Here is a 12245-nt window from a genome sequence, read left to right on the forward strand (position 1 = left end):
ACGTTACATAAAATAACATTTTATGTAACAAGCAAAGACAATGGTTTTATAGCCATGATTTAAACGGCATGTGAGCTGCTGGGTTCAGCGTCCATAGCATCCATGTTAATGTCTTCCTAATAACTATCCAATAGGAAAGACGCTCACAACGTCTACTAGAGCCGTAGTTGGGTTAATACAGGAGTGAATGGGCTGCTGGAGCAGCAAAACGTCTGAATGTCCAGGTTCTCTGCCAAAACAGAGTGGATGTCTTTCGTTTTATTCTTGATGGACAATTGTGGAGAAACATTTTAATATAGTTTTGGCAGCTTAATGACTTTGATGCCATTTGTAGCGATTAAAGTGCATTTTATATTCCCAATCTTTAGTCAGTGAATGATGTTCAGTTTGTTAGTTGATGCAACGTTGTCTGTCGTTGCCATGGTGATTCATATGGAGGCTGCTTCCGCTGAAACCAAGCTGTAGTGATTATCTCGATCAACAAGATGTATTTATATAAGGAGGAACGTTTGGCATGGATTTCTTTCGGAGGAAGCGAAGCAAAAAATCAAGTTCCTGTTTTCCCAAGAAAAACACGTCAGCTTAGTCTGTCCCCAAGAAACTGAAACAAGAATAATATCAAATGTATTTGTAAGATATCTGATAAAAAACTACAAAATTATTTTCAATATCCTATATTTTTTGATATAGGAGGGGTGCGGGGCAATACGCCGTGCCTGTAACATTATTTTACAACTCCATTGGCGCTCTCTAGTGGCAAAGCCGCGTCATGACAGCCTATAATAAAGTAGTCTGTATAGGAGATACTACATTAGGCCTATCTATAATAAAATAATGACATAGAGTACTATGTATACCAGATACTATAACCATTAACAATGTATAAACAACATTTGTGAGTGGGGAATGGACATACCTACTGTATGAATGCAATAATGATTGTAATACCCATGAACGTAATAACTTTTTCTGAATAATTTCTGATGATGTTATGATGATATTATCAATTATCAATTAACATAAAACTTGCTGCGATACAACTGACAATGTCCTTTGTGTGATTGATCATCTCCACCATCTCTCTCTCTCTCTCTCTCTCTCTCTCTCTCTCTCTCTCTCTCTCTCTCTCTCTCTCTCTCTCTCTCTCTCTCTCTCTCTCTCTCTCTCTCTCTCTGGAGGCCGTCACCCAATTGGAAAACTACCACAGCTTTAACGCAGGTGAGAGACTTTGCCCAAATTAGGACGGCATCATCTCATAATACCACTTTGTACCCCAAGAGGCGACGGCCGTTACTGCAGCTTGGAGTCTGCCTTCAGTCCAACATGAGAGGATGAAGTGAAGGGCGCGTTCTAACCTCTTGTCAATCATGGCTCTAACCTACCGGATCACTACAAGCGCCGTGGCACAACTTCACTGTCAACCGTAAGCTCGACGCAATATTCAGCGGGTGATGCGTTTAGGGGGAGGGAGGAAGTGGGGAACCAAGACGGGGAGGAACTGTGCATTTCCTTGTTTCTTACGAAAGGGGTGGACACCACAACTGGGATTACATACTGCCCCGTATTTTGTGTAGGACTAATTTGACCGTTTAAATCGAGACAAATCATAAGATAAATCTTGTAGTTTCACCTTGACATCTAATTGAGATGACAACTCCCGTAAACACCGATGAACATGTAAGAGGTACTGTATATATGTGTGGTCCACACCCACACATGCAACCAATTAAACACAAACGCCAACCTAATTTATAATCCGATAAACAGTCAAACACTGACAGGCTGGCAAAGCTGTGCTGTGCTGTCCATGACACACATGGACAAAAGGAGGGACATCAACGCAAGCATGTATAACATGGGTCATAATAACCAAGGCTGAGTTTTTGCATTCACATTATTTGGCTGCTAACATATCCGCAAAAAAAACAATATACAGTTCAAAGACCAACCTATACTACTTTTGACTCAAAATGTTCAACTTGAGGTGCCATTATAACCTATAGATTTTGTGGGAAGTGGATCTATTATTCACCCCTTTAAGGAGGACTGCATAGGAGATGTAACACAATGTGTATCTTTGAGGAGCCTATGATTGCACACTAGTGTGCTTGTAGGAAAGCGTAATGCATAAATCCTCCTTAGCCATAGCTCTCCCCCCCCCCCCCCTCCAGATGTGTATCTATGCTCTGCTGTTGCTATGGCCTGAAAGTATGCAGCAATGTTGCAAGAATATGCTCTCAAAGCACAGACTTTACGTCAATGGAACGGCTGTCAAAACAAAGTCTATCTACGGTAATGATCTTGCATTCCTCTATGTTATCTGGACTGTGGATGATGTAGCCTACACCGGAGAATAACCAAGCAGGGAGTGAGCAAGGCTGGAGAAGGTTTGTAATGTGTCCTCCTGTGTGATGTTGTGTACTGACTGTCGACAGAGTCTATGAGGAACACCTTACTGTGCAGTGCTAAACAGATGGTGACGGTGGACCTCATAGATATATATATATATATATATAACACTAGCAGAGTGTAGAACGTCGTCACAGACGTCCATCTTGTCACAGGAAAGCTTTCTGGTGGTGCCGGAGGTAAGCAGTGATCTGCACAAACGCTCTTATACTCTTATCTCGCTGAAATCTTGACGGATTTACAAACGGTTTGGTTTCTCACAAACTACTACTATTTGTAAAGGGAAATCTTCTACCTATTTTAGATTATTCTATTTTTTTTTTAGAACATAACATAATTATTCATAAGTACGCAGTGTCATAACTACATCTCTGACGTTTATAACAAACCAAACCGTTTTGAAATCGGTTGAAAATTGAGCAAGTTATGGTTATTTAAAAAGTACATGTACCACCACCGACACAACGTTATGGGTGAGCCAGCTGACTGTGGCAAGATGGCCGCCGGTGCGGACATTCGACTCCATTGGCCAGCAGCGCGGACGAGACATCTAGTGGTCTGTATATCTATGGTGGACCCCCAGGGGCCGATGTACCCCGGACAGGACCTCACCCAGGTCGCCGGTGACCCCAACTGACAGAGGAGCGGTTTCAGAGTCCGAGGGGCGTTCATCCGCATGCTTCTATTTTTGTATTATTTTGCGAGTCACCAATCAAGTCGTTATTATTTTAGATGAACTGGGGAACACCGGAGAAGACACACTGGAAGGTGGCGGCCTGGGGTATTTGAGATGAGGGATTTCTGGACTGGCATTTCACTACTACTAGAGACCTACTTTTTGAACTACTTGTTTTAAGTGGATGTAGGGTCTTTCATGTATTTATTTTATTGGTTAGTGTGACACATTAAATATATATTCGTATGTAAAACAATGCATTTATGTTAAGTTTAAAACTAAACTGAAAGTCTTTCCAAATTATAACTGTTTTTAATGTGTGTGAAAATATGTTTGGTAATGATAAATCCTGTTTACATTTTACATTTAGTTATTTGGCAGACTTCTTTCTAAAGCAACTTTCATTGTATCATTATAACAGAGCAGGTGCATTGTTGTGTCCGCTGGCTAAAGCTGTTTCTATCCGCATTTGATATATTGGACATTGGCACTTTCGTCCACTAGATGGGGCTATTTCGACGATTATGAATGACAACAATTTGAACGGTTGTTGGTTTTTAATAACATTTGCGAGAGATCGTCAAGCCATCAGCCACTTGCATAAACAGAACTTCCGGTTTCACAACCTTCAAAATAAAAGCCTTAAACCGACCTGATATGAGGCACAAAACAGATCACACTCACTCAACATGTGCAGGCTTTGACAAGCTTTTTTTTTTTTTTACATTTACACCTGTTTTACCGAAAACCGATGCACAGCGTCGTATTTTGTAGGCATATTTAGTGTATTTAAAAAAATTAATTCACTTGCCCGGACGGGCAACTACATGCCACATTTTAGTTGCCCAATCACAGAGTTCACCTGCCCCGGGCAAGCGGGCAACCGTTAATGTGGAGGCCTGATGTGCGTTAGTAAGACTCAATAAATGGGTTTGTAATGCTTTTATTAACAACTATAAGAAACTCATAAGACTATTAATGTTATTAAGCAATCAATAAATAGTTAACAAGTGAACTTATACGTTTCTTGTAAGTGGTTATAAAAGTCTTATAATCTCACAATAAACATGTTTATTATGTTATTATTAACACTTATAGATAGTCGTATTAACACCAATTAATGTTAATAAGCATATAATAAGGGTCTTATTACCTATTAACTAAGGCTTATTACAAGGACCTTAATATAAAGTGTTAACCACATTTTGAATGTCCTACGTCAACAACAGCCAATGGCTTTTATATAAACCTTCCTTAAATTTCAATCCCTAACTTGGATTAAGATTTTTTTTAAACAAACATTGCAAGTGTAAATCTAGGCCTATTCATGGGGCCAAATCAAAAAGTGCATCCCACATTTCCAATGTTGCTCTATTTCTCTGTTCTTGTCTAGTTTGTAGCAATGAAACAGACAACACCACCATTCAACAATGTATTTATTTAAGTGAGAAACAATGATCAATGATACATTTTACTGTCTTTTCCTTTTTTCTGAAATGTATTTTAGGGTGCACTCACACTAGGCAAAGTGTCCCTGTACCGTACTCAAGTACGATTGATGATGATGACCTAACATCACTTTCCGAGAACATTGCCCACTGGGCAGTGAGTTTCGGCATTTCCATGGTTACCCTGACTGCACTGTTGAGTATACTCCATATAACCCATCCCAATCTGCCAAAGGATGGTAGGACCCTTCTCAAGATGAAAATGCATTATGCTATTCAGGAGAAAGCTGGGGGGAACCACCATCACTGTGGCATCCTTTCCTCCTTGAAGGCCACTCTAAGCAAATATGCCAAAACACTGGCAGAGGGCATGGCATTGGGGCTGCAGATTAATGTAGATGGTCTACCTCTATTTAAAAGTTCCACTGTACAGCTGTGGCCCATCCTTGGCTTACTGGTTACCGTCCCCATGAAGGAACCTGTGGTCATTGGGGCGTACTGTGGACCGAAAAAACCTAGTTCGGCCACAGAGTTCCTATCTGATTTTGTCAGAGAACTACAGGAGCTAGAGGCTGGGTTTTGCTTTGAAGATAAGAACCTTAAAATTGAGCTTCACACGGTAGTCTGTGATACCCCTGCACGGGCCTTTGTGAAAAATACAAAGGCCCATAATGCTTACCATGGGTGCGATAAGTGCCTACACCCAGGGCAATACCAGAACCGGCGTATGTCGTACCCTGGACCAGATCGCCCCCTTAGAACTGACATTTCATTCAACCTGAAGGTTGATGAATTACACCACCATGAGGGGCCACATCCATTTCAGAACGTCAAGGTTGGCACGGTAACGCAGTTTTCCCTTAGATTATATGCATCTAGTGTGTTTGGGCATTGCAAGGAAACTGCTCCAGACCTGGCTCCGGGGTCCGTTAACAGTAAGACTTTCCGGCATTAATAGAAGACGTGATGTCAGGCAAACTCCAGTCCATGAGGCCCTACGTGCCAATTGGAGACCGACTAACCCTAATTCCGACAGTTCTCACTGTACACCGGCCCTGCGGTGCTGGCGGGATTCCTGGACCGGAACTTGTACTACAATGTCCTGCTCCTGTCAACTGCTATATCCATTTTGGTAAGCCCTGAACATCTCAACCTTATAATATATACAAAAAATATTTAAAAAGTAATTTCTACGTCCCGCCGCCATTGATGATGCACATCGGGCAAGATGGATTCCCCCAACTCATCGGGGTAGAGATGCCGTGATTGGTCAGGAAGGCGCTGGGAGCGTTCTAAAGTCTAAATGGGATAATACAGAGGCAGGCACAGGCAACTGGACACAGATGTTCTCACAGGGCGTTTCACTCACTGATAGCTGACGGATGGCTATGGTATTTATTGCAATTTACACTCAAATAGTAGCTCTTGAATCTTACCTACAGCATCTTTAACAAGTGGGTCTAATGTTGCATATTGTTGCATTTAGTCACAAGGCTGAATCCAAAACAACAGCATTAAGGCAAATGACTGAATATATTGCATTGCATATATATATATATATACACTACCATTCGAAAGTTTGGGGTCACTCAGACAATTTCATGTTTTCAATGAAAACTCACACTTTTATTCAACAGTTTTCAGCTGTGCTAACATAATTGCAGAAGTGTTTTCTAATCATCAATTAGCCTTTTAACGTGATTAGCTGAACAATGCACCAGTGGAACACAGGAGTGAGGGGCTGCTGTACACCTGTGTAAATATGAGTCATTATAGTCATTTACCACATTAACAATGTCTAGACTATATTTCTGATAATCTGATAATTCAGATAATAATTTCTGATAATATTTCTAATGTAATGTTGGACATTTCTAAGTGACCCCAAACTTTTGAACGGTAGTATATATATATTATATATATTGCATTATGTTTTTATTTATTAACACTTAAAAATGCATAGCAGATGCACGCACAGCACAATTGCCTTTCATCAATTAATAATACATGGCATGCAAAACCAATTGCAGTGTCTATTTGGAAATTGTAAGGATGAGAATTCTCCCCATGTATTATTTATCCATGCATGGCAACAAACATTTGCATAAACAAACAAACACTGATCGTTTGTACCTAATGAGGCAAGAAAACACCAACAAGAGGATTCATTCTTATATTTCGGTTTACATTTAAACGGAAAAGAAAAAGAACAAAAGACAATGATCTCATAGAAATATGTCCTCTTATTTTGAGGACACAACACAGGGTGCTGATTGGTCAGGGCTTGAAGGCCAGGGAACAGCATAATGTTCCAAACAGCTGTGGAACATTATGTTCCCCACGCATTCTGCCTCCAAAACACCCCCTGGTGGTCACTTTGGGAATCGCGCATGTAAGCCCATACGATTTTACTCAAATAATGACTAGGACTGAGGGAAGTTAATATCACAATTCACTTCACTCAATTCGATTCACTCAATAATATATATATATATATATTGTCTATTTGGAAATTTGGAAATATATATATATTTTATATATTTTTATATATTTTTATATATATTTTATATATATTTTTATTATTATTATTTTTTTTTAAATTAAGATTAAGGTTTTTTGAATTGTGTGTGTGTGCGTGTTTGCGTTGTTGCGTGTGTTTGGTTTTCGTGTGTGTGTGTGTGTGTGTGTGTGTGTGTGTGTGTGTGTGTGTGTGTGTGTGTGTGTGTGTGTGTGTGTGTGTGTGTGTGTGTGTGTCTCTGCTCCTCAGGCTGCTATCCGAAAGGAGCTGAACGAGTCCAAGAGTCGTGAGATGGAGGTCCACGAGGAGAGCAAACATTTCACCAGGTGGGTCGCCTCATCCATGTCTCTGATTGGTTCACTCGCCGGTTGTTGGTCCCCGACTAACAGAAAGAAAAATAGGACTTTATTCAGTCCACTTAAATTCAGTCCAACCAATTGACTCCTCTGCTATCGATCCTCCCTTAAGTATAGCCCTGCTGTCTCCACTAACACGGAATTAAACGTCAGTGCCGTGATTAAGTGAATGTCCCACTACACCAGTACTTAGAAGACAAAGACAACTAGATTTATTCATGTCTACGTTTCCCACATCTATCTTCTAAACGTCTCTACGGAGAGAGACTTCTTTACACACACTAACCTGTCCTCCATTCCAGGTTCCGTCCACCCTGACCTCCATCTCTGCCCGTGTGGGTTCCTCCCAGCTGATGTCCCGGCCTCCGTCCCTCACTCCCATCTGCTTTTCATTGTTTTTCTACGCGTCTAAAGAGAAGATAGATACCGATGGTAAATAAGGCCTGGATGTGCTGTGCGACCGAAACACAATCTGATTTACACATTTCCCTAAAATGAGAGTTGGAGTCGGTAAAAGGGTAGAGCGATTTTATTTATTATTCAGTATTTTCTTTATTTTTTACCTTTTAACTGTGCCAAATTGTCGTCAAAGCCTTGCATAACAGAGGATCAAGGAGAAAATGCGATGTATATGGTTGTGCTCTCACGTGGCTATCTTAAAAACACAGAGAAATCTATTGTAGTGTGCGGTAACAGGGCAGGACGAGGGGTCGCTGATTGTCATGTGCTGCTGCCTCGTCTTATCTAAGTGGCCGAGAGGAGAAGAGAAACTTTGTCTGTCTGTGCTCATAGGTGCCTGACTAAATTGAGTGTGATCATGTGATCGTCCCACTGAGGACGACCTGCTTCAAAAACATGCATCGCCACTAGAGGGCGCAGTGTGTACACCAGAAAATGCGAGGGCTGGGCAGAAGGCCGAGCAGTACTCTGTAGAGTAGCCTAATTATCACCAAAAAATACATTATCACCAGACCTATATTTGTACTACATCTAAAGCCATTACTATACATAAATGATGATGGAGTTCTTGAAAATGTTGATCATAAAACAGCTAACATAAAAAGCGCGATGCTCGGTCAGCCAACCTCCTGATCACTTTTTAAATTTATTATCGAGTTCCATCTTTGCAAAGTCCGCTGCCGGTGATTCAGGTCTAACATGCACTCATTAAAGTTTAAGAGTGCTGCCCACACAGAGGTTTCCTCCACCAATTTTAAATATATTTGCCTTTTACTCCGCGGTGATTTAAAGCGGTGTCAAACTGAGTTAAGCTCCGCACGGGGCTGTGGATCATAAATGTAAAATGAGCCCTGGCAGGCGTCGTAAACGTGTGAACTGCATCCAGGCAGTCAAACAGTAGGCCTACTTCACGTTACGATGTTGAAAGGGTAAGATCCAGGTCGAGGGAAGATGACCATGTCTGTCTTGAGTGCTATAGCTCATACACTCCTCCATGTTTATACTCTCATCCCCCCAGAAGTGACATTGTGCACACATTGCCTTAAATAGGTGTTGAATTGGGCGGTCAACATGAGAATGCTCGTTTGAGTTAACATACAGGCCAACGTGGGGAGAAAACCTTGTAAGGGGTCTATTTTGCAAATGGAAAAGGGAGAGGTGAAAGGTGTAGGAGTTGAATATGTAGGAGTATGAGGACAATAATCTCCACTCTCCCCAGCCTTTCTGCTTATGTTAATTTGTGTCCATAATATTAACATATTTAATCACGATGTGTGTGGCTTCTCCTATGTGTCCTGTGTAAGCGCGGACTTTAGCTGAGCTGTATGGATGGGGTCGAGCTGCGCTCTCTTCAGGACTCGGACAGACACTATAGACATGTTCACTCTGTACACTTATATAAGCCCGGAGGTTATCAACGTTCAACAGCCGGGAAGCGCCACCAACAGTATTCAAATGCAAAACATGTTCATTTATTGGTTCTTTTGTACAGTATGTATATCAAGCATGTGCATACATGAGAAATGAAGTCTACTATAATGATGGCGTATGTTGTCGCTTTATGAATGCTATACGATATGATTGCTTTTAATTTTTTTTCATTCCCCAAATTTGGTCTAGTGTGCAGCTCATTGGCTGTTCAGATCAGATCAGGGAGTTTTGCTGTATATGCGTACATGTAATGCCTTTGTCAAAACGTGACGTGGTCTAAACACGGGCCACACCTGTAAATGGACATCAACTGTCGTGTAGTGGACAGTTGGCTGGACGCCACCGCCACTCCATCGGAAACCAATGAAGCCAAGCATCCCACTTGGCGCGTCTCGGGAAAAATGTTCTACCTTATTTTCCGTTCAGCATGATATTGCCTTCCAAACTGGTGAGGTCATGTTTTATGCATACATTAAATAGTGAGCTGAAGTCTCGTCTGGGAAATTCTCCTGGGGGCGGATTTATGGACGTGCTGTTCCTGGTGATTAGCAATACATCTTTCTTCACTGGCAGACTTCTTAGCGTCGGAGCGTCTTCATTTAATCTCTCTCATGTGTGCCTTTGAACTGTAATTCATATAAAGGCCTACTGTTATTATTACTACAATATATTGCAATTAAAATACATTACCTATGTGTCCCAAACTCCAACCCGTTGACTTTTCACCCAGGAAACAGTGTTACAAAAATAAAAGGACATGTAAATTCCTAAATATCCCTGTATATATATATATATATATATATTTATACAGGGATATTTAGGAATTTACATGTCCTTTTATTTTTGTAACACTGATATATATATATATATATATATATATGTATATATATATATATATATATCCCTGTATAAAACGGTTCTTCTGCAGGATAATGCTTTATTTACACCCTAATGTAATGGGCCCATTACTACTTAAAGCGACCCAGAAGGCTGAATTGCTTCTTCCCATTAAATGCTTATGTAGCTAGATCGACCAGTCTTAACAGATTTGTGTGATGGAATGTATTTATCTTGATTCAGACACAATGTTGATGAGGTTTGAAAACAGAATGCACAATGGTTTCCCCACTGCTATTATTGTTTTCCAATTGTAGTTACGTGTCCCTTGCTGCCAGCTTTTCCAAACAGAATAGGCCAAACTAATTGATTCTCTTCCTATCATAATCATCTTACCACACGGAGCCCCGAAACATGACTCATAAACAAACTTTATGAGTACAAACACAGAACGGTGTTCTCCAATGTGCTGAATAATGGATTTACCAGCCAGGAATACTGCTGCTGACTCCAAAGCATGGGTTTGTCATTCACAGCCAATTGTTTCTTTACTTTTCCTTTGTTTTTGCACAAAAGGTTCACTGAAAGATATCCAAACCAGGTAGAGAAAAGCACAGCCATCCTCTCATAATGTAAAATAAACATGGCATAATCTCTTGTGATTTACCCAACTTAATAATATCGATATTTTTCCAGGCGTTATACAATGACAGAGTTATACAGAGGAAGGGTAAACTACTTGTCTCTAATGTGTTATATTTGGCACAATACTACATAATTCAGTTGTGTATGGCTGTAATTGGTTCTGATAGTTCTATGATAGACACCCCCTCAGCCTCCCACCTGTCTGACCTAGGCCCATCTACAGGCTGTAAAGATAGTGATGACCGGAGAAGGGAAGGTTCTATACAATGATAAATACCAGATTGAAACCCCATAGTTTGTTGCTTGGAAATGTCCTTTTATATTCAGCCAGTGCGTTAATTATTAATAGTGCTGAACCTGAAAGAAGACAGGGCCATGAAGAAAGGTCATGCCATTGGTTGGTGATGCTTGAGCCCTAAAACATAAAAAATCAAATATTAGCTCATTGTGCCCTGCCCATCCTAGCCTAGTCTTTTATATCTTTGATGCCTTTAGGTACTGATGGCCATGGGGCAAGATGGTTTCATGGTTGTGATGTGTGACAGCGTTAAGGTACCCCACAGCTAACTCCTACCTGCTCTTTGATTACCCACATCGGTGTTCACTGTAGTCACTTTGGACAAAAGCACCCGCTGAAATGACCAAACAATAAATCACTACAGTTGATGTTAAGAGCCATTTACAATTACTATAGAACATTTCCCTTGTCCAAGGTTACACATGCAACCTTGTACAATAAGGGAATGAATTAACTCTGGATAAAAATGTGTGATTACAGTTACAAGCATGAACTATTAGTTAATTAACAGTTAACTAACAGTGTTCATGTTTACTAATGGTTTTCATGTTAACTAAGCTTATAGGGTTCCTGGTCACTAATAGACCCGCCCAGCCCGTTCTGCTGGCGATTTGAATTGGTATTAACGTCTACATTAAAGATCTATCCCTAACCCCTATGCATGTTCTATATAATAATGCATATAACTGCATTGACAAATGTAAATGATTGATTGATTCATGTCCCCTTAGTGTTAACAGTGTAACCATATCAATGGTCAAGCATCGACCTATTTGGGTTTGAACCCTGGACTTGTCAACTTCCACTCAAGAACCTGCTGTGGGCTGATCTACAACCGGGCTTTACTCAACCGACCGCAGACCATAGATTACCTTCTACTCTCTTCAATCTAGCCTCCAGCGGCCCAGTACACTGGGGCCTTGATGAACCACGACTTCAGCTTAATTCAAGGGAGGGCCAGGGCTACACAGACCATAGATCCTACACTGATGGTATTGGCAGGTGGGCAGCCAGGATGTGAGGTATAGACAGCCTGGTGACAAGCCCAGAGTTACAGGCTCAATATGGAGGCTAGGACAGACATAGTTGGGTTATTACCAGATGATCATGTACATGATATTAGGCGTTCTATATTACATAAACTATCATATACATATCATATGTCGTT

General features: G+C 40.8%; 1 pseudogene across 1 annotated transcript; it reads left to right on the top strand.

Moving 5' to 3' along the window:
• The first annotated feature begins 2905 nt into the window (after nucleotides 1-2905).
• Nucleotides 2906-5713, top strand: LOC311350096 (annotated as a pseudogene). The gene is made up of 2 exons: nucleotides 2906-3000; nucleotides 4636-5713. The product of its transcript is annotated as an uncharacterized misc_RNA (transcript).
• Nucleotides 5714-12245: the final 6532 nt, after the last annotated feature.

The sequence above is a fragment of the Micromesistius poutassou genome (genome assembly GCF_964030765.1).
Source record: "Micromesistius poutassou genome assembly, chromosome: 7".
Classification (NCBI taxonomy): domain Eukaryota; kingdom Metazoa; phylum Chordata; class Actinopteri; order Gadiformes; family Gadidae; genus Micromesistius; species Micromesistius poutassou.